This window comes from Benincasa hispida, chromosome 7 (genome assembly GCF_027475165.1).
Source record: "Benincasa hispida cultivar pf3 chromosome 7, pf3_genome.v1.1, whole genome shotgun sequence".
NCBI classification, from domain to species: domain Eukaryota; kingdom Viridiplantae; phylum Streptophyta; class Magnoliopsida; order Cucurbitales; family Cucurbitaceae; genus Benincasa; species Benincasa hispida.
The window spans coordinates 20006499-20030151 of NC_143484.1; the positions used below are offsets into that span (position 1 = coordinate 20006499).

General features: G+C 34.1%; 2 pseudogenes; both read left to right on the top strand.

The window, feature by feature from the left end:
• The first annotated feature begins 444 nt into the window (after positions 1–444).
• LOC120081730 (uncharacterized) lies at positions 445–2061 on the top strand (annotated as a pseudogene).
• Positions 2062–18418: 16357 nt separating this feature from the next.
• Positions 18419–20815, top strand: LOC120080972 (beta-galactosidase pseudogene; annotated as a pseudogene).
• Positions 20816–23653: the final 2838 nt, after the last annotated feature.

Here is a 23653-nt window from a genome sequence, read left to right on the forward strand (position 1 = left end):
ATTTAGGATTTGATTAATTTTAGTAAGTTCAAACGTGAGTTCTCTCTCGTTTCTGTAATTTTAGTAAGTATTAAGCCTCTAAAACCCCTAAAACCCCTTCTTGAATTCACTTATGTTAGCTGAAATTTATGATTTGATTAAAAGTCAAGTGAGTCGTTTAGTTTGTCTAGGCAACAAGGTAGCTGTTTGGACATTGTTTAGTAGCTAATTTATGTTTGCTTTAGTAGATTTAGTGTGTAATCTGGTGGTTAAGGCTCTGAATTTGTAGGCCTTTTGTTGTTTGTTCATTCTTTATTACTTATCCACGAAGAATAAATGTTATGATTATTTATTTAATTTTTTTTGTAGTGTATCATGAGCTTTTATTTGAATGGTTATATTGCAAAAGTTTAATATTCTTTAAGCTCTACGCATTTTTGTTTTAATAGTCTTTAAAGGAGAAATATGGGAAGAGGGATCCTACAACCTTGTTCGAGAAAAAGGAAGGACAGAAATGATGTTGAAGAGGAATTTGCAGATGTTGGTATTCCAATAGTTCTTTTAAATATGGACATGAAATCTAGAGTCATTTTCGTACTTGAGAAGACATCTTTGACACTTGCCTTGGTTGGAAAGGTAAAAACTTTCTTGATACTCTCTAATATTTATTAATTTTTTGAGCTTTTAATCTTAACTAGTAATTTATAGTTTTAAAAATCAATTGTTCTTCTACTTGTATATAATAGTGCTTGTTTTTCTATTATTGTTGCGTGTATATTTTTTCAGAACTATCAGATTTTGAATCAAGAAAAACATGCTAAATTCTTGAGGAGGAAGAGAATGGACCCATATAAATATAGACCTGATATAGTTCATGAGGTGAGTATCTTATTTCTTTTTCTTTTTTATAATAGAATTACATTTTATAGTTATGTGAAAAGAAATATTCATCAAGTTTAGCAATTACAAAAATTTCTCTTTAGAAGATCAAAAAGAAGAAACTACTTCGAATATTGACACCACACTTAGGAACAGTAATAGAAGTTTTGTGATCTCTCTTTTAAACAAAATATAATCTTACATTTTCTCTATGTCAGACTCTTGTTCATATCATGTATTCTCGAATTTGTATGGCTGGATTAGTTTAAGCAGTGTTTATAAGAATTGATGAAAGAGTTCTCATTGTTGGCCCACGGACTCTAGTACTAGAATCATTGGACCAGTTTTGTGAAATGATCTGTTAGTTATTAACTTCTTCTTGCTTAACAAAATATTAGTAGCTAATGATGTGAATGAAACTAATTCCTTATGACGCTTCCGTTTAAGTTTCCAACATATGATTATATTGTAGCAAAAGCTTAGCACTAAAGCTAAAGGCAAACGTGGAGAACTATTGCAAGTGGTCAAAAATCCTGTGACTCAATTCTTACCTATCAATTGCTTGAAGATCGGTGAGCTAACATATTTGGGAAGATTGATTATATTATGGAACATTTTGTAACCTAAAATAATGACAATAATCCAGGTCTTTCTTCAAGTTCGAAAAAGGTGGTTGAACCACGAGACTATCTCAAAATGTTCAGCAACGACGTTAATCTAGTATTTGTGGTAACTGATTGGTTATTGTAGAACTTTCCAATTTTTGATACCATGCATCAAGTATTCTTTTCAAACTTGTCATTTTGAGTGAAAACTAAATGCTTATATAGATATTCAGATTGGTGCAATGGCTCATGGCAAAATCGATGATGAAAACATAGATAAATTAATATCAGGTTAGCTCTTTATAAGTTATTTAGATCATTATCTCCTATCAAATTAGCATAAAAGTTTGCCTTTTATGCTGAACTATAAGCGCTTTATAATTTAATTGGTTTTCTTTGCCCCTAAAAGAACGAACTATATTATCGAACTTCCTTTTTTCTCCTTTATAACAAAAGTAGACAAAATTTGCTACAAATGAATTGAAAATACTCAATTGTTTTTACGGGCTTGCATGCAGTTTCTGGATATCACCTAAGTGCCAGTGTTTGTCTAAGCATGATATACGAGAGCTTGGCTAAGAAGTATGGAATTTGGTGAACTAACATCATTCTATCCTTGTACAGGCCACCAAATTTTGTAGCATCACTATTATACTCAAAAGCATGCCTTTCTTGTTTATTTATTTATTTTGGAATTTTGTATCCATTTTTTTAGGGGAAGTGCTATATCTAATTGCTCTAATAGATAATGTATAGAGAGATCTCTAGGTTGGGTATTTTTTAACAAAAAAATGTACTGAATAGCCACATTTAAGATTGCAATTCAAAATACTGAGTAGTATCGAACATTTTGTCATTCATTATAAGGGTTTTTTGTTTGGATTGATTTTTAAAGTGTTTATAGACTTTCTTTTTAACTTAAGGACACTTATTTAAACACTTAGAACGTCAATTGAAACATGTCCAAAGTTTATGAATGATTTTTGTATAGTTATAGTAGTTATATTTGTCCTCTCAACGCTTTTTGTTCCATTTCTAGAAAAGAATTTGTGTTATCAATTTGTTTGGAGTTAAAAAGGGAATTCAATCTTTTAATTTATTGGTTGATGTATGCATTAACGGTTGTGAATTATATTCAAGTTGGCTTTATATTTTAAGTTTAGGTTCGAGATTGGCTTTTTGTTGGATGTTCTTATTTTAAAATCTAGGCTTCCTTTGATGCTTTTATCTCTTAGGTTTGAGATTGGTCAGTTGGATTCTTTTACTTCTAAATTTTAGACTTCGTTTGATTAACAAATAGGCATTGTTTGATAAAGATTTGGTTTTTAGTGTTATGTTTTTGAAATTTATGCTTGTATTCCTCATAGTTTGTAGAAAGGAAAATTTTTATAGATAGAAAAAATGTTAAATTATTTTAAGAAATAATAATTTTTTTTAAAAAAATTTTGTGTAAGTAGTTTTCCTTATTTTCCTATTTTTTTAAAAATCCTCCTTATAGAAATAGATGCATTTGATCCCAAAAAAATTAGTTTGATCAATCTAGAATTTTAATTAAAATAAAAAAAAAGAAAAAGAAAGAAGGTTTTAAGTATCATCTTTACATTAATTAGGTGTTTTTTTTAAAAATTATTTTATTGCCCATCTCTTCATCAAATTCTTTCCCAACTTCCGTAACCTCACTAATTGCTTGCACCCATTAAATCATTGGTTAAACAGTCTGACCATTATAGGAAGAAAAGAATAAAGGAGTAACAAGAAAATGACTCAATGTAAATAGTACATTTTGAAAAATAGCGGTGTTCGAATAATTTCATTAGCCTAAAACTCGATCAACTCAACCTAACCAGTATAGTTTGAGTTGAGTTGGGTTAAATAAATGAAAACTTATGGTTCATAAGTTTCACCTAAAATAATCCAAACTAACTTGAATCAACTCTAGCTTTTATATTTATATATATACATAGACATATGTTTATATGTATGCATAGATATATATATTACTATTATTTAATTTCATGATTTTTTGGATAATTTATTCTCTAACTCTTGAAAAATAATTTTTTAGCACTATAGGAAAACAATATTCATAAAATAAATTGAAATTGTATTGTTAATCTTAATTCAATATATGAAAATATAATTATATAAAATTTTTATATTTTACTTATTTTTAGTACAAAAATTTTAATCAATGACCCAACCTAGGGTTCAACTTTGCTAACAACAACCGACTAGTCTTAGGCCATGTCTTTCTCACTCCACCTATCAATTTTAACACAAGATCTCATGGTGGACTGGATATACACAAGTATTAGTAGTGGGTAAGATATTAAAAAAAACGAAAAAAAAAGAGAATAACCCAATGGATACCTGATCCGAGTTTGAAACGGGTCATTTCTATTAGACTCTATGCTAAAAAAAAAAAGTGAGGGAGGGAGAAAAACCCAGCGAGATACCCCGTTCTCATTGACCCGAAAAGTGCCCGGTGTATGCGTTATGAAGCCCAATCGGGTTTCTTCACTTCAATTTTTTCCCTTTTTATAAACTGGCAGGATACCCAGTCCCCACTGTCTTATCAATCCCGTAAGGACCCGGTGTATACGTCATGAAGCCTGACTAGGTTTCTTCACTTCATTTTTTTAATATCTTTTTAATTTTTTTCAATTAATTTCTTTATTTCACTCATCTCCATTTTTTCAATCTTATTGTTGTGGATAATGGAATGAAATTATAATTAATTAGTAGTTGAGGTAGGTAATTCATTAGTATTAGTAATTTATTAGTAATTCTTTTTTTTATTATTATTATTAGTAATTGTGATCGAGGTAGATAATGGAATGAGATTGCAATTAATTGGTTGGAAGGATAAAAAAGTAATTAATCATACTAAGTTTTCCTTTTTTAAAAAGTGAAGTTTTTTTTTAAGTGTCATTTTTTCAAAAAAATAAAGTGGAATGGGGTCTTTTTATCAATGTTATTTTTAGAGCCATTTGGGACAAGAAGTTTGTCATTATAATCTAGATTATTATAGTTGGGTTATAATAGTTTGTGTTTGGGTATATATTATTTTAGTTTGGATTGTTTGGAATGTAAATTATTTTAATTTGAGAAGGAAATAGTAAATACTGTAATAAATAATTAAAAAAAATGATGAATGTAAAATAATAAAAACTGTAGTAAATAATAAATAAGGTAACAAATGAGAATTTTGATATTTTGTCGTTGAAAAGGGTAAATCACATTATGCATAAATCAATGTCATGATATTTTGTTGAAAAGGATAAAAAAGTTTGATCAAATCCACAAAATAGAAGCCAATGTACTCATAATTGAAATATAAGTCAACGAGGGGTTTCCTAAAAATAATGACTTTTAATGATGTAAAAATAAAAAAACTCAAACTTTCAACAACCTTTACCTGCTTGAAACAAAGATTCAAACTTCTACCATAAAATCAACATAATTGATCATAAACATACCTGAAAAAACTTGTTTCAATAGAATGAATTGGTAGAAAAATAAATGCATAATATTGAAAAGCACATGCTCTACCCATAGGCAAGCCATTGCTTCTCTCAAACTAAATCTACCAAAGAAGATTCACTACAAGAATTCTGGGTTTTAATGTCGATTTAAAACCGACATTAAAGGGCTTTACTTCCAGTTGACAACCGAGCGACTGATGAGACGTGGGCAACTGGGTGCGGCGTCGCGGGTTGCACGGCGAACAAACCTACACGAAGGCCAGATCTGCACCACGACAGACTCTTCACCCACGATCGACGGACAAATTGCAAGGGTTTGGAAGAGAGAAGTGAGAAAGAAGAGGGTTTGAAGAAGGAAGTGTGAAAATGAGAGGAAAAAGAAAATAGAGGGAGAATGGAGAGGGAAATGAAAAAAAGGGGGGAAATAGAAAGTGAGAGGATAAATTAAGCGAGTCTTTAATGTCGATTTAAAATCGACATTAAAGATCTGCTTTTTTTTTTTAAAGAAAAACAAAACTGACATTATACATCTGATTTCACTTTTTCCAACCGATATTAAAACCCAAAATTCTTGTAGTGAGTGGTTGTTTTGTCAGCAACAAAATTTATGATCCACAAAGAGAAAAATCTAATAGAGGATCTTTTTCTTTTCTGGAAGGTTTCATCATCATGTGATCTTGATGGCTTCTGATTGAAAAATTTGTAGAAATGAATCAAAACAAAAAAAACTTTGGGCCGGAAGAAAATCTTGAACTTTGACCCCTTTTTATTCCACACTGGAAGGTTTCATCATCATGTGATCTTGATGGCTTCTGATGGAAAAATTTGTAGAAATGAATCAAAATAAAAAAACTTTGGGCCGGAAGAAAATCTTGAACTTTGACCCCTTTTTATTCCACAAGAAAGGAAACCAAAAGGAAATATCCTTTGTGGTTTTAGTCTTTACGATTTTATTAAAAACCTTCTTTGAAAGCATTCAACCTAAAACATTAAAGAAGCTAAGCCAAGCAAGGAGAAAACTGTAAACAACAAAAGTTGTTTTTTTTTTAAAAAAAGACTAAATCACTTCAAAAATCTCCAAAACTACATGGCTAGGTTTCTGAATAGAAGTAGAGTGAGATTGGGGAAAATTTGAAGATTGAGAACAACAGTATCTCAAGATAAACAAATGACGAGAAGTAGATGGAGGCATCTATGTTGGGGTTAATATCCTAAATCTAGTAGGGTTCTATAGTTTATAATTGTAATGTATAAACATTTTTATTTATTTAATATAATATGAGATATTTTATTTATCATTTAGTAGCATTAACCCACATAACCAATAAACTAACATCCAAGGTTATTATTTGTAGCTTAAACATGTATGCAGAGTCATACAGGTGGATCATGTTTTGATAACCTAAATGGTCTATAGAAGATTGATAAGGCTAGATACCTTATCCTTATCCTGGTGACACTACGAACACGGCCCGCTTTGTAGATGTTACAACTGTTATAAAGTGCTACAAAAGGTCTGATTCTGATCATTCATGTAGAGACATATGAATGGGGGTGTTCTATACAAAGGGGTTTGTATAAGACCGGACCACGAAATGACTAGTCTCATTATATAACACTGTTCATAGTAGAGACTTACATTTCACCAGGATGACTATAGGTGACATATGACCTGAATCTTGAGTGAGTTGTGAACTCTTGCTTATTAAGGCGGTCCTTTGATTTGTATGGGTGAGAGTGGCCAGATCGTCGACTAAACAAGCTTACCATTTTGGGGTTTGATTGAGGAGTTAGGAACACAACTACACAACATGGAATTCACTCCTTCTTTAACGTCGGGGTAAGTAGATAAATTACTTCCTTAAGGGCTGATTCCGAGACTTCAACAATGTGGTGTCACACCCTCTCTTGGGCGAGAGAGGTTTGGTCAGTTGGACTATGACTTATTGTTCATTATAAGGATCAGCGGAACTTAAGGAATTAGATGTAACTATAGGGCCAAAACGGTAATTTTGGCCTAGCTGTACTTATGAGCAATTTGTGAAGGGTCATCGCATTATTGACTGATTATATCCAATGGATATAGAAATATATCTGTAATACAAAAAATGCAGCTATCGGTCTTTAGTGAAGTGCCAGGTGTTCGAAGGAAAACTCTTGGTGTCTTTCATCCCAAGAGACCTTTGAAACAAAAGAAAATTTATAATACCAGACTGCTTCTATCACTACAAAGACGTAGCAATAATGGTAATTCTGAGTTGATTTGCAGGGAAGTGCAATTTGTTTTGTTGAGATAATTTCCTAACTAGAGCGGTAAATGGGGGTTTTTGTGTGAAAGGTATAAAACGTGCGAAAGATATAAAACGTGTAAAAAATTAAAGTGCAAAAGGGTAAATGTAATTAGGGATAAAGTATCTAATTTCTAGAGCAAGAGAGAATCCTATACAATTTCTATCATGAATTTTGATAATTAAACAAACATTATGTTCTATGCATGCACCATAGCAAATTGATGCAAATTAACTAGCTTCTACAAAAGCCGACAACTAGATAAATCAAAATCAATCTGGCGTTCTAATTATCAATTAAGGTCGGAAAGCCAATACCCTAATTAAACTATATGCTCTTAATTCTCTGGGTTCAATAGCGGGCATATAAAATTGGAAACACATGCGTTAAGAATGAGGTTTCAATCATGTCGATTAAATATCAAGAAAGCATTATTCAATTAACCAACATGCTCTTCAATCTATATTAAACGTTCATTACAAAGATTCAAGACCAGCCTATAAATCTAAGTATTCACATTCAATCCTATGCTATCGGGGTAAATTCAAGCGTAGACTAACACAAGGAAACATGCAAGTTCAAAATTAACCAGCTAAGACACGAAATTATGAAAGGCTCGTCAGCCCAACATAAGAATGAAAATCTAAATTATATTAAGATTCAAAGAAAACAAAGAGTTGAATAATATCACAAATAATCAAGGAAATATCAAGTAATTAAACATAGCTCTCTTGCTCAAAGAAATTAGATAAAATTACCTCAGAAATTCATAGATAAACTCGAGATAAAACTCCAATCCATTGATTACAACCCAAAATAAAATGTAAAACCTAACCTAAGATGCTAAAATCTGATGGGAGAAGAAGAAGATTGAAGATCAACCTCGAGCTCCATAAAAATAGCCTCCAAAACATAGCATAAATTGACCTAAAATCGAAGAGGGATATTTATAGAATTCATTGCAGCGTTGTGATGACATGCATAAATGTATGTCATCTTAGGCCTTTTATTTAGAATTATGAGGGCTGTTAAGCAGAATATACGACAATTATGTTAGGAATTCATGCAAAAATGAGTTTGCGTTGTTCAGCATTGAGAATCTCAGCTAACCCATTATTATGCGTTATTATGCATTCAACTATCTATTTTTGTAGCTAACATAGGAAGTGGACGCAATCGCGGAAGCCGGACTACCACATAGACGACCTCATGCAGAGAAACTCTCCATCGCAAAGGCGAACGCGTTTGATCAACGCATGGGTGTTGCGGTAATCAGCCGCATGCGTCCATCGCATGGGAGTTGCGCTCGTCAAGTGATTGCGGTCATCATGTCGAAGTTTCGGTATTAAGCGAATGTGGTCATTGAACGATTACGGCTACACGATAACACATAATAGAGGTATCAATGCAAGGTTGGTGGAATGAACGCATCAACGCACATCTCGGGAAAATCAAAAGCTGATGTTGACATTTCACCTACCATGCCGTTAGCAGTAGAGATTTAGAAAGGACTAACGCACCGCAAATGTCAGAATCAGAGTAGTCCATTAATGCTGTCGGCGATCAAGCTTTATATAAAGAAGCCGATGAGTAGAATTTCAACTTGTCCAGGGTTTTCCCTGCGATCCAGACTAATGCGTGAGAAGAAAGCTTGAGAGTTCTTCATCTCCTTCTTCCATTTCGAGTGACAACCGGAGCTAGATCTCGAGAGAGTCAGCTCCACCACCCATCCATGGCACCACCGACAGCCTTGACGCACAATCGCTGGAAGCAAATCATTGCTTCCAGTTGGTCATTTCATTTTCTCTTCTTTTCTTATATTGTATTGTATTACGTTTTGTGATTAAGGAATTAATACATTATGTGTTCAATGCATTTCTGTGTTTCCTTCGATTCTATCCCCATCTTCTTTACTTAGCATCCTTAACTTTCATTGCATCACTTAATAAGATTGCTAGAGTATCACATACTTAGTCATGTGGATTAGAGATATGGAGCATGTAGCAAACCACCGAGAGGTGTGCGTTGCGTGAGTGTGTGAGTAAACCTTATTTGCTTAGTGTGAAGCTATAGCAATGCTTGTCTATGAGTAAAGTCAGGAACAACTAACTGCCCAGGAGGGTAAGTGGTTGGTCGCATTAAGCAATGTAAGCTATTGTTCACTAGAGATAGGAATAATCTTACGTTAGCCAAGTTTATGTGGTTACCTTGTCTTATGTATGTGTCCACCACACCTTTAGAGCTACTCGGGAGAGAGTCTAAAGAAAGAACCTAAGACTCGAGAGAGCTAAGTTAGAATCGATGCTTGGAAGAGCTAGATTAGGTTTGCAGAAGCAAGAATGGAGGCTTAGGAATAAGCTCCGTTTGCCATCACACAGCGTATGCACCCTAATGATAGGATATTGCATGCGTCCAGGAAGTAAGATATGGTGGTGATATGCGGCCATCACGCTCATGCAGTGAGAGCACGTGAGCGGGTTATAGGAGTTTGGCGCACATAGGCTTCTTGGCACTATCGCATATACATCGCATACGTCCTAGAATTAGGCTCAAGTGTGTGTAGCATGATCGCATAGCTTGCGTTGGCTGAGGTTACCCTTGCGGTCAAGCTTAGTGTTACAGTGAAGACATCTCCACATTTTATCTATTTTCCCATTCATTTGTTTCATGTCAAGAGTTGTCGTGTTTCTACCTCTCATTCATATTCTCATTGCATTGTCTGTTAGTTAGGAGTAAGAGTAGTGTTATCCTAGCAACCCCTCCATCATTCTTTTATTCAACCGCCGCATGCACATTACCGCATTCATCTAGCTACAAGTCCCTGAGTTCGATCTCGGATCACCCGAGAGACTTGCATTCGCGTTATACTTGGCGTGAGTGCAAGAGAACTTGTGATAGGAACGCATGGTCATCGCATACATTTGTTAACGCATAGTCATTCCAACGCATGACCACCGACACATGCTAATCAACGCATACATTAAGAACATGCATAGCATATTGCGTCCTCGAAATTTTAGTTGTCGAGTAATTGACATCTAATTTCCCGTCACCACATTGCAATGCTAGGAAGAGCATTGCAATGCTTGTGCAAATTTGAGGCACGCGCAGATTCAACACTTTTCCATCAAAATTCATAACGTTGCAATGTTGCAGGTAATGTTGCAATGCTGCACATTTTTCCTTATAGCATTGGGCAAAGGTTGCAATGCTGCACATTCTGCCTTATAGCGTTGGGCAAGCGTTGGATGAGTGTTGCAACTCTGTGATAGGGCATTTTGGTAATTTCCTCTCTTTGAAGCCCAAATGCTCAAATCACCTCAAAATTACTTCAAATTAACCCCGTTTCTCATCAAATTGCTAATTCGACCTCTTGATTGCTCGATACCTACAAAATAAGAAAATTAACACACAAAATTCATTAGCGAGCCTAAATTAAGTTAGGAATTATAGTTTTTCTAGAGCCATCAAACATCCCCAACTTAATTCCTGCTCGTCCCGAGCAAGGTAGAACAAAGTATAAACATGAATCATGTGATGCAAATGAACGATTCAAATCTCAAGACTAAAAATAACAAAATCTTCTCAAAGAAATGGTCATTCAAATGCATGCACTTAATCAAGAAATTTAAAACTAATTCTCTATCCCCTACGTGTGTGTGCTTAGCTCATCCTATCTAGATCTCTACTAACCGAAGGTTTTATTCAGCCCTCAACTCGTTTTCCCGTACTCTGACTCGAAAGATCAAGCATTAAGCTTCCTAGACTCAAAGTGGCAATGTAAAACTTAAGGAAACCAAACTTTTATTTTTTTTTATTGAACATAAAAGAGGAACTCTTGTCCAGACTACGCCACCTTCATTTTGGCTTGCCCACACAGGTTACATGGAAGACATCCAATTACGAGCAACGTGTTCTTTAAAGATGCCGAAGCCTACTCATTCCACAAGGGCAGTTTAGTTCAGAGAGAAACTATGGGTGTCATAGTCGCCCTAAGTTAATCACACCCCTAAGAAAGAGGAGTAATCCCCTTCAAAAATATCATACAAACTTACTTTTAATCTACAACATACTTGTCTTTTTTTAGCATACAACAAGCTTTTACTTACAAAACAAGAGTTTGGCAAAAACATAAGCATGCATTACTAAGTTGAAACTTCAGTTACTTAACAACTATCTCCTAGACCTTTCTGAGTGACAACAAGCATATGGACCAAATAATCCAATCCTAAGCATTCAAAAATTTAAAATTTAGCCCAAAATCATGCATACTTTTTGTGAATCCAAAACAGATCAAATAGAGAGTTATCTAAATCCTATCATAGAAAGTCATCATCACAATATATGCATCACAAAAATCATATCAGCAACTTAACCACAAAGTTCGAGCTTAGGTGCTCAAGGATTTTTCAGACATGCATATATAACCACCACCCCCAACTTTAAAATGATATATTGTCCCATCTCTAATATAAACCCAGTGAGAATAAAGACAAGGGAACAAAAAACCTCCCTTGTAGGTGTTTTTTTGCATGTTTTTTTAGGTGTTTTCTTACATGTTCTTTGAGGTGTGGAAGTAGGGCTCGCCTCTAAAAAAAGGTTCTATTCTCTTTTAGGTCGTCTCTACAAAACAAAAACAAAAAGAAAGCTAATCTAGAAAACAAATACAGAAAATAGTAAATTTTTATCACCTTGATCCCTCCAGAAAAGGCAAATTTTTAACGTCGATTGCTCAATGTGACCTGTCCCCTACCAAGGCACAAAGAAATTCTTGTATTTCTCTGGTCCCTTCTTGGATGAGTTGATATAGCCCATTAAGGCTATAAGATCCTTCACCTTTTGAAGAGAACCATACAAGTCGAATTTGACATTTTCATATTAGTAAAAAAAAGGTGAAAGAATTAAAAGATTCAAGCGAGATCCCCTACCAAGGCACAAAAAAAAAGGTCCCTTCTTGGTTGCGGATATCCTGCTAAAAAACAAGATTATTATCAGCAAGTTGTCTAATCACATCTTCTAATAACATACCTGAGTCGACGGTGTGAGCTTGCATTGACATGTAAGATGTGGCAAGGTGTGAATCATAGTGGCACTGGTCCCATCCTAGGTTTCCATAGCCATAGGACTTCTCTTATCTAGGCTAATGGAAATCTCATCCATATAACTAGGATACCCTCTCATGGAATAGTCTCGTGGCATATGGCTCCACTACAAACCTGGGCATGCTTGCACACGGTGATCAATCCTACATGGTTCCACCTACTGCGATTTACCTGTAACCAATTGACTAACCAAAGAAGTTAACTCAACAAGTTGACATTGAAGGTCACAAACCTCGTCACTAGGCTGAGATGCTCCACTCGACTATCCCTATCCTTACTGATGATATCCTGCCATGCTTAGACTACGTACACCAAAAGAAAAAAAAAATCAAAAGCAAAAGAATACTTTGACTAAACTAACGAAACATCAATTGTCTCCCCGACAATGGTGTCATTTTGTTCGAAGGAAAACTCTCGGTATTGTTCATCCCAAGAGACCTTCGAAATAAAAGAAAATTTATATTACTGAACTACTTCTATCACTATAAAGACGTAGCAACAATGGTAAATCTGATTTGATTCGCAGGGAAGCGTGATTTGTTTCTTTAAGCTAATTTCCTAACTAAAGCGGTAAATGGGGGGTTTTTGTGTGAAAGATATAAAACGTGTGAAAAATTAAAGTGCAAATGGGTAAATGTAACTAGGGATAGAGTCTATCTAATTTCCAGAGAAAGAGAGAATCCTATGCAATTTCTATCATGGAATTCGATAATTAAACGAACATTCCATTCTATGCATGCACCTTACCAAATTGATGCAAATTAACTAGCTTCTACGAAAGTCGACAACTAATTAAATCAAAATCAATCTGGCGTTCTAATTATCAATTAAGGTCGAAAAGCCAATACCCTAATTAAACTATATGCTCTTAATTCTACTGGGTTCGATAGCGGCCATATAAAATTGGAATCACATGCATTAAGAATGAGGTTTCAATCATGTCGGTTAAATGTCAGGAAAGCCTTATTCAATTAACCAACATGCTCTTCGAAACTAAATTAAACATGCATTACGAAAATTCAAGACCAACCTATAAATCTAAGCATTCACATTCAATCCTATGCTACCAAGATAAATTCAAGCATAGACTAACACAAGGAAACGTGCAAGCTCGAAATTAACTAGCTAAGGCACACAATTATGAAAGTACATCAAGATTTAAAGAAAACAAAGAGTTTAATAATATCACAAATAATCAAGGAAATATCAAGAAATTAAACATAGGGTTCTTGCTCAAAGAAATTAGATAGAAATTACCTAAGAAATTCATAGACAAACTCGAGATAAAACTTCATCCATTGATTACAACACTGGTCATTTTTTCTTATAGCGTTGGGCGAGTGTTGCAATGCTGCACATTCTGCCTTATAGCATTTGGCGAGCTTTGCAACTCTGTGACAGGGAAAATTTGGTAATTTCATCTCTTTTGAAGCCCAGATGCTTAAATTGCCTCCAAATTGCTTCAAATTAACCCCGCTTCTCAGCAAATGGCTAATTCTACCTCTTGATTGCTTGGTATCGATAATAAGATAACATAATTAACACATAAAATTCATTATGAGCCTAAATTAAGCTAGGAATTATAGCTCTTTTTGAGAGCTATCACCAGACAGTTAATGGATGTTGAAAAATTTAAATAAAGAAGTTTAATTAATTATTCAAGTACCATTGGAGCTTCGATCTACAGATTTATGAGGTCTTCTCTGTAGCTCAACAGGGATTAATGAGAATCTATTTTGGATTAATTTGAATTATTCAAATTAATTGAGGGAATTAATTATATGTGATATAATTAAATTAGTTATATATGTAATATAATTAATATAATGTATTTGATACATTTAATATAAAGTTTATTTGAGATGAAATAAATATTTGAATATGATTCAAATATTAATTATGTGAATTGGATTCATATAATTAAATTTATTATAAATGGGATTTATATTGAATACCATGCATTAATGAGAGAATTAAACTATAGGTTATATTGTATTTGATACAATATAAAAACTATAGGTTATGTGTTATATTTGATATAATGTATAATTTAATATATATTATATGATACGGTGGTCATCTTATAAATATATGTTAAATTATTTATTAAAATAAATTATTTTATTTTTGAATATTATTTTTTGAGACGTAGTTGTAACTCCCTCCCTCTCTTTCTCTCTTGCATGATTGTGGTCCTGAGGAGGGGAGTTATCTTCTTAACAGAGAAGATCTTTGGTTTTCATCTAACTGAATACATAGAAAGAAAGTTTTTTCCCTGCCATTTTTTCCCTCTCTCAAGATCTCTCTCGATTCTTCTCCCTCTCCCAAAAACTCAGAGCCCACTAAACTCATGAGGATTCTCTACCCAAAAGAGAATATAGAAGGCTCCAAATTGGTGCTGTCCTGTACTTTTTGGTTCGAGAGTTCCATTCGATCATAACCGATTTGGTGAAAAGGATTCACACAAAGGTTGATTTCTTCAAGGGTAATGTATTTGTTTTAACCCTAATTCTCTTTTCCCTCTGGATAGCATGCTGTAAAATTAATTTGTTTTGCATAAGTGTTATGCAAATTTATTACTCTGTGAAATTTTATGATTGGGAACGATCCACACTTCCGCATAGAACCTTCACCGATTCCTTTAGTCTTGATGACGACGAACTAATGTAGGTGACCAGTCGACAACAAACGAATTGGGTGGTGGCGAAGGAGTGAGATCGAGGAAAATCTGAAGCTTGAGAACAAGAGTACCTGAAGACGAACGAGTTGAGACGATCGAACATCGGTGGAATGATGTAGGCGACTGACCTACCACGATGGGTTTTCAATCATGCTACCATTATTTTAAACATTTAGCTAATATGTATTCCTGATTCGATAACCATTTGATTTTCAATTTTTAGTATTTTAAAGTTAAGCTCAATTTTTTTGCTATGTTATATACTCTCAATAAATGTTTTCAAAAATTGTAGTCAAGTTCTAAAAACTAAAAAGGAAAAAAATCTCCCTACCAATGAGAGAACCTTCAATGAAAATTTTTTAATTGCTTCATCTTCAACAAGGAAAAACTTCTGAAAGTTTCTTTTTCAAAAATGAAAATTCCTTTTTTTTTTCTCATTTGACAATTTTGTCCTTCTTTAAACATTCGAATTTAAATTAGTAAGATGATTACAAAAAATAATAATAATAAAAAAAGAAGAAGCTCTTAATAGTTGAAATAAAAAAAATTAAATGAAGTAAGTGTGATAGACTTGTATCACTGTATGTATATCAATGATAGAAAGTGATATAATATTATCATTGATTGTCACTTTCTGTCTTTTATCACTATCTACTAATGATAGAATACTCTGAAATGGTTATTTATGGTCAGCTTTTTTAAATCAGTATACTTATTTAAATTAGTCTAGAAGGGATGGAATTAGTTAATATGAATCTCATTCATATTATTCAAATATATTATTCTCTCATATTATATAGTTTAATTTTGAATATCATTCAAAATTACTTTATAATGTATCTATTGTATTAATTATATCACATACAATTAACATAATTTCTCTTATTAATTTGAACAATTCAAATTCTTACAAAACCAAATAATCTTTGTTTTACCCTTAGTGAGCTAGCAGGGAGGATTTAGTAGACCTACAGATTAGAAACTTCAATGATATAAGATAAAATTAATGAAACTCTTTAATTAAATTATGAACATTCATTAACTGTGGGTTATGCCACTAAAGACCCACAGTTGCACTGTTGGCACTGAAAAATATTTATATGCCCATGGATATAATTAATTATTAGTAAGTCAACCTTTTATGAATTACTCGTAGCTGTAGCTGGATAAATTTATCGTTTTATCCCTGTAATTACCTCTTATTCCTTAAGTATTACCGATCCTTTAATGAGCAACATATTTATGGTTCTACTAGAAACAAATCCCTCTCAGGCCAAAGAGATGGATGAGCCCCACTGTTCAAGGCCTAGAGTTAGCACTTAAGAGCAATTCATCTACTTACCCTAAATATAAAAATGAGTGAACTCCATCTTGTGTTCCTATGTTTCCAACTCCCTACTCGGACAAATCCCCAAAATGGAAGGCTTTTTAAATCGACGACATAGGCTACTTTCACCAATACAAATCAAAGGACTGCCCTCATAGATAGGAGTTCATAACTCACTCAGGATTGAGGGTCGAGTTACCTATGGTCATCTATAAAATGTTAATCTCTTCAGACAATGGTGTTATAAAGAGAAACTAATCAATTCATGGTCCAGTCTTATATAAATTCTTTATATAGGATACCCCCACTCACATGTCTCCACATGAACGATTTGAATCAAGTCGTTTGTAAGACTTACAACTTTTGTAATATTTTCAAAGTGGGTCATATCCGTAGTGTCACTATGATAATGCACCCAATTTTATCCATATACTATAAACTATTTAAGTTATTACTTGATCATGATCTACCTATATGTCTATCACATACTGTTCAAGTTACATAAAATAACCTTGGATCTTAGTTTATTGGATAGAGTTACATAAGTCTAATGGCCAAATAAAATAAATCCTTATTTTGTTAAAGAAATTAATTGTGTTTATACATTACAAACTACGAGATTTAGCGCTCAAACTCCAACAAGTCCACCATTGAATAGTAAGTGATAACCTTCTATCACTATCTATCGGTGATAGAAAGTGATATACTGTGAAACACGGATCTCAATTTCCCTACTAAAGCAGGTAATTAAGGGAATTAACTAAGTATAAGTTAAATCCTATATTGAACAGAAAGAAAATTTCTAAGTGTTTGAATAGATTTTTTTAGTAGCTTTGAGTTGAGCCTTGACTAGTAAAATTTGACCAAGTATGAAGTAAAAAAGAAACCATGCGTGTGGTGTTGGGAAGCATTAACGCATGGGGCTCTAATGAAACTAATTTTTTAGATGTTAAAAGGAATTAAGCATTGAAGATAAGGACAACCTGAAGGAACTCTTATACAAGAGTAGCTCTGAGCGGAAGCAAATCGTTCCAAATACATTGTGACAAAATTACCACATTTACATTCTAACAGACAAGATATGCATTAAACTACAAATTACCGACATGCTAAGAACAATTAATAACAAGAGATGAAGAATACGTACTAGTTGTAAAACTTTTCTTCACCGAAATCTCACTCTCTCCAAGTGACGGTTCCTCTCGCTCTTACTAGAACGATCAAGCTATCGTTCACCAACACCACTGGTCGTCTACTCACAAACAGCCTCCATACGAATAGAAACAATGGGGATGACACCACCACTTGGAACCCTCAGTATTCTCGGTGTGAGAATCCAAAGAGTGGGCTATGTTGGAATTTGGTAGAGGGTAGGAGGATATAAAGATCGTATATAATGACCAAGCAAGTGGGAGAAGGGCAACATCTATTGTATAGACAAATGCTTGATCGTTTAGAAGGAAGTACACGATCGTGTAGTAAAAAGGTTGCGATCGTATAGACGATCGTTTTGTAAACGCTTGGCACTAGACAATCATTTAGTAAAACTTAGGCGATCGTTTAGAAAGATGTGCGCGTGTATACGATCGAGTAGTAACTTCGAGCTATCCTATAGTCTCTCGGTTAGCTAAACGATAGGTAGTATACATTTTTCTTGAGCAAATTTTGTGTTCTTTTGCAAAATGAAAATAATTTTCATTTTATTCTTCAGTTATGAAAACTAATTGGAACTTCCCACTATCATATGGATACAGAGAAAACGGTTGGCACAATTATCCTATAATTGTCCAATTAAAATAATAAATATAATCATATTATATTTATTAACCATAGTTTAATATCACATATAAACCATAGTGTTTTCTCCTCCACTAGATATAAATTATATTTATATCCATTTTTCTCCAAATAATGTATCTCATACATAAAGTCAATCATATCATATATAATTAACCAGTTCAATCATATCATATATAATCGAACTCCCTCTAGTCAATTTGAACATTTCAAGTGACTCAAAAACTGATTCTCAACATGAGTCCATTGAGCTACCAAGGGGACCTTATGGACCTATGGCTCGAAGCTCTAACGGTACGTCAATAGCTGACTACTCTTTAGCCACGAAATCCACCATCCGTTAACTGCTAGGAATTTCACTAAAGACCGATCTTATTCAAAAAGCTAAAGATGGTGGACTTGATGCAATCGAGACGTACATTTTTTGAGATCGTCACGAACCTCAACGACGAAAATATGATTTCTCTAGACATCTAAACTTTATCAAATTCTTCTAGCTCTTCAAGAGACTGGGCTATATGTTGTGATAAGGATTGGTCCTTACGTGTGTGCTGATTGGAACTATGGAGGCTTTCCAATGTGGTTGCATAATATGCGAGGAATCCAACTTCAAACTGACAATCAAGTCTACAAGAATGAAATGCAAACCTTCACAACAAAGATAGTGAATATGTGTAAACAAGCCAACCTCTTTGCATCACAAGGAGGGCCAATAATCTTAGCTCAAATTGAGAACGAGTATGGAAACGTGATGACCCCATATGGAAGTGCAGGAAAAACATGTATCAATTGTGTACTCAAATGGTTGAATCTCTCAATATTGGTGTTCCATTGATCATGTGCCAACAAAGTGATGTCCTACAACCTATCATTAGTACATGCAATGGATTCTATTGTGATAACATTAGTCCTAACAATCCTAAGAGCCCAAAAATGTCTACTAAAAATTGGGTAGGATGGTTCAAGAAATGGGGTGATAAAGACCCTTACAGAAGTGCAGAAGATGTAGCTTTTTCTGTGGCAAGATTTTTCCAATCTGGTGGTGTGTTTAATAATTATTACATATATTATGGAGGCACAAACTTTGGAAGAACATTGGGAGGTCCATTCATTACTACATCTTATGATTACAATACCCCACTTGATGAATATGGAAACTTGAATCAACCCAAATGGGGACATCTCAAACAACTCCATGCATCTATCAAAATGGGAGAGAAGATTCTGACCAACGGCACCCGTTCAGACCAAAAATTTGGTAGCTTTGTTACTTTAACGAAATTCTCTAACCTAACAACAAGGGAGAGGTTTTGTTTTTTGAGCAACACAGATGGAAGCAATGATGCTACCATAGATTTGCAGGTAGATGGAAAGTATTTTGTACCAGCTTGGTCTGTGAGCATTTTTAACGGTTGCAACAAAGAGGTTTTCAACACTAGATCATTTCTCAAACATCTATGTTTGTGAAAGTGCATATTGAGAAGGAAAATGCACAACTGTTGTGGGTTTGGGCTCCAGAGCCAATGAAAGACACTCTACAAGAAAAAGGTACATTTAATGCAAACCTTCTTTTGGAACAAAAAGGAACCACAATTGATTTTAGTGACTACGTTTGGTATATGACGAATGTTGAAAGAAATTCAACATCTTCACTTCAAAATGCAACTCTCCAAGTGAATACAAAAGATCATGTGCTTCATGCCTTTATGAATAGAAGGTACATTGGATCGCAATGGAGAAGCAATGGCCAGAGTTTTGTATTTGAGAAACCCATTCTATTAAAAGTCGGAACCAACAACATAACCCTTTTGAGTGCCACAGTAGGATTGAAAAATTATGATGCATTTTATGACACAGTGCCAACTGAAATTGATGGAGGTCCCGTTTATCTAATTGGAGATGGAAATGTCACAAGTGATTTGTCATCAAATTTATGGTCTTATAAGGATGGTTTAAATGGAGAAATGAAGCAACTTTACAACCCAATGTTCTCACAGAGAACAAATTGGAGCACACTAAATAAAAAATCTATTGGCAGGAGAATGACATGGTACAAAACAAGCTTTAAGACACCTTCAGGAATTGACCCTGTAGCATTGGACATGCAAGGAATGGGAAAAGGTCATGCTTGGGTAAATGGACAAAGCATAGGTTGATTTTGGCCTTCTTTCATTGCTAGCAATGATAGTTGCAGTGCATCTTGTGACTATAGAGGCACATATGACCCCATAAAGTGCGTTGGAAATTGTGGGAATCCTTCCCAAAGATGGTATCATGTTCCAAGATCATTTCTATCGGATGACACCAACACGTTGGTTTTGTTTGAAGAAATTGGTGGAAATCCTCAACAAATCACAGTTCAGACCATCAGTATATGAACAATATGTGGAAATGCTAATGAAGGAAGCATGTTAGAGTTGTCTTGTCAGGGAGGGCATCTCATCTCTAACATCCAATTTGCTAGCTATGGAAATCCAGAGGAAAAATGTGGTTCATTCAAAAAAGGCTTATGGGATGTGACAAATAGTGCTCTTTTGGTGGAAAAGACTTGCATTGTTATGGAAAATTGTTCAATCGATGTATCTGTAAAGTCGTTTGGATTGGGCGATGCTACCAATTTATCTGCAAGATTGGCAGTTCAAGCACTATGCTTAATGAATCGAGTGATGTAATATATATATTATCATTTGAGCTAAAAAAATTAATTTTCCTTCCTTTTTGTGGTATGATTTATCAATCATAAACCTGAGAGAAATTAGCAACTTCTAAAAAAGTTTTTCTTCTTAAAAATTTCAAAAAATAATAAAAAGTTTTGAAGCTTCATCTAAATAATCTAAACGGCCAACAATCTGTTTGTAAAAATTATCTAACACCCAAGAAATGATAAGAAAAACAAGTACTTTAAATACAATAACTGTAACGCCCGGATCCTTAAACCTTATGATTCGACTGCTACGACATGCATACTTAGACTTTTCTATCATGAGATGAGTTTTGGTTGAAATTTCAAAGAACATATCTAAATTTTATTAATTAGATAGAAAAACTATACAAAAATTTATTTATCAAAACACCAGGATCCATAAAACATTAGCGTGATGGTACAAAATGCATGTGCCTATAATAGTGAGTTTGATGGTTGGCCATTTGAGCGACGTCCAACTCTGCCTTCTACGCTGTGTTCTTACATACAAAGTCTGTAAAAATATAGGATGAGTACATAATATACCCAGTAAGTAGTTCTCACGTAGGGTAGTGACCAAATGCACAATCACAAGAAACATGTCATGAAAACATATGATTGGGACCGAAAACGTATAATAACATGTGGTGGTCGATTATGCTTCCAACATAAATCTCACCGCCCTGATAGGAAGATGAGGACCTAAGCGAAACTAATCTGTCTGATGATTAGTGGGTCATGTAGTCGGTAGGGCCAGAGTCGCATCCAACATCAACCATTAGCATAAACATTATGCTTCCAACATAAATCTTTCCGCCCTGATAGGAAGATGAGGACTTAAGTGGAAACTAACCCATCTGATGATTAGCGGGTCATGCAGTCAGTAGGGCCAGAGTCGCATCCAACATCAACCATTAGCATAAACGTTATGCTTCCAACATAAATCTTTCCACCCTGATAGGAAGATGAGGACTTAAACGGAAACTAACCCATCTGATGATTAGCGGGTCATGCAGTCAGTAGGGCCAGAGTCGCATCCAAATCAACCATTAGCATAACCATAAGATTAGACTAGAAGCATAACTTACACCTAATTAAAACTTGGTTTTAACAAAATCGTGAACAAACATAATGCATGGGGTCCCTTGTAGAGAAACGTGTTCTAAACATGTAATGTAATATAACAATTAACATAACCATGCAATATAATAAAGGTACACTACCATAGAACATTTAAAGAGAGGGTGAGATAAACTACTTACCTTGACTGTGATCTAATTATTCCTTATTATTCTTTATGATTTTATCAGCAGAGTTTTCCCTTTTTAAATCAAAAGAAGAAATTTGGGCAACACTTTACCCGAGCTTTTCTTTTAATCTTCACCGAACTTCCTCACTCACACTTACTTTTTCACACGATATGTTACGGAGATTTGTTTGAGAATGGGTTAAATCTTCGGCAAAGGGTCCTATTTATAGTAGTTTTCAGCTCTTCTCAGTGTGACAAATCATCGTACAGGTAGCTTCATTAAAATTACTTATGGTTTATGGATTCCTCTCAATAAGACACCTAATCTTGGCTAACGTTTGCCCTTTCGTCATCATTCTTTGTTTGTATTCAATTTTAGGGTTTTTCCATGTATAATCTATAAGATCGTGGCTAAATTCAACGTATAATTAGCGACTCTATCCAAATCTCGCTCACTCTGCTCTTAAAATCTCACTCTCTTCCGTTTTCTCGCTAGGAATTTACTCTGGAGCTTTCTTGCTGGAAATCCCGCTTTCTCCACTCTTGCTCTCAAATTTTCTCTTCCGTCTCGCTCTCTCCATCTTTTTTGCTCCCGCTCCCGCTCCCGCTCTCGCTCCCTCTCGCTCCCTCTCGCTCCCGCTCCCGCTCTCGCTCCCTCTCGCTTCCGCTCGCGCTCGCGCTCCCGCTCTTTCCTACTGTCTCGCTAAGAATAGCCCTCTTTACTCTCGCTCTCTCCAACTTCCTTGCTAAAATTCTCGCTCTCTCCAATTTTCCTTCAATCTCGCTTTCTCCAGGGATCTCGCTCTTTCTACTCTCGCCAGCCTCAATCTCGCTAGCATCGCTCGCTGGGTTTCTCGCTCTCCAATTGTTCCTTCGATCGCGTAGCTCCCTTCTCAGAATCTCGTTTTCTCGTTGGTGTGGCTCTCCCACTTTCTCGCTCCCGCTCGCTCCCTTATTCATTATTCAGGATAATGAATAAATTTCCAATTTCCAATTTATTTTTTTATTTATTATTATTATTATTATTATTTTATTTTATTTTATTATTTTATTTTATTTTATTTTATTTTATTTCCTAAATTTCCACCCCTTTAAATAAAATTTCGTCCTGCTTAATATTTGATATTTTATTTCCTGTATGCGTACAAATCTGGGTCGTTACAATAAATTTTAACTACAATTTAAAATTTATTTTGTTTTCATTTTTCAAAAAAATTATTTAATGGAGTCACTATACTTTTGGAAAAGAGATATAAAAAACTAGTAATAAATTAGTTGAATGTGCATGTGTTTTATCATGTCTACTTTAGTTGTACTTGATGAAAAATATATGAATGTTATTAGAGAGTTAAATATAATAAATAGTTTATTTGTACGATTTGATTATCTTTTACTTTCAAATTTTAATTTAAAGCCAAAATAATTTGCTTTTTAATTTCGTCATAACCATATTTTTTTTCTCATTATTTTCATTTATGATTTTATTGTCATCTTAATTTTAAAATTTAATTCAAAAACTAAAATATTTATTTATTTTTTCTAAAAATTTCGTGATAATCATATCTTAGTTTAAAACAC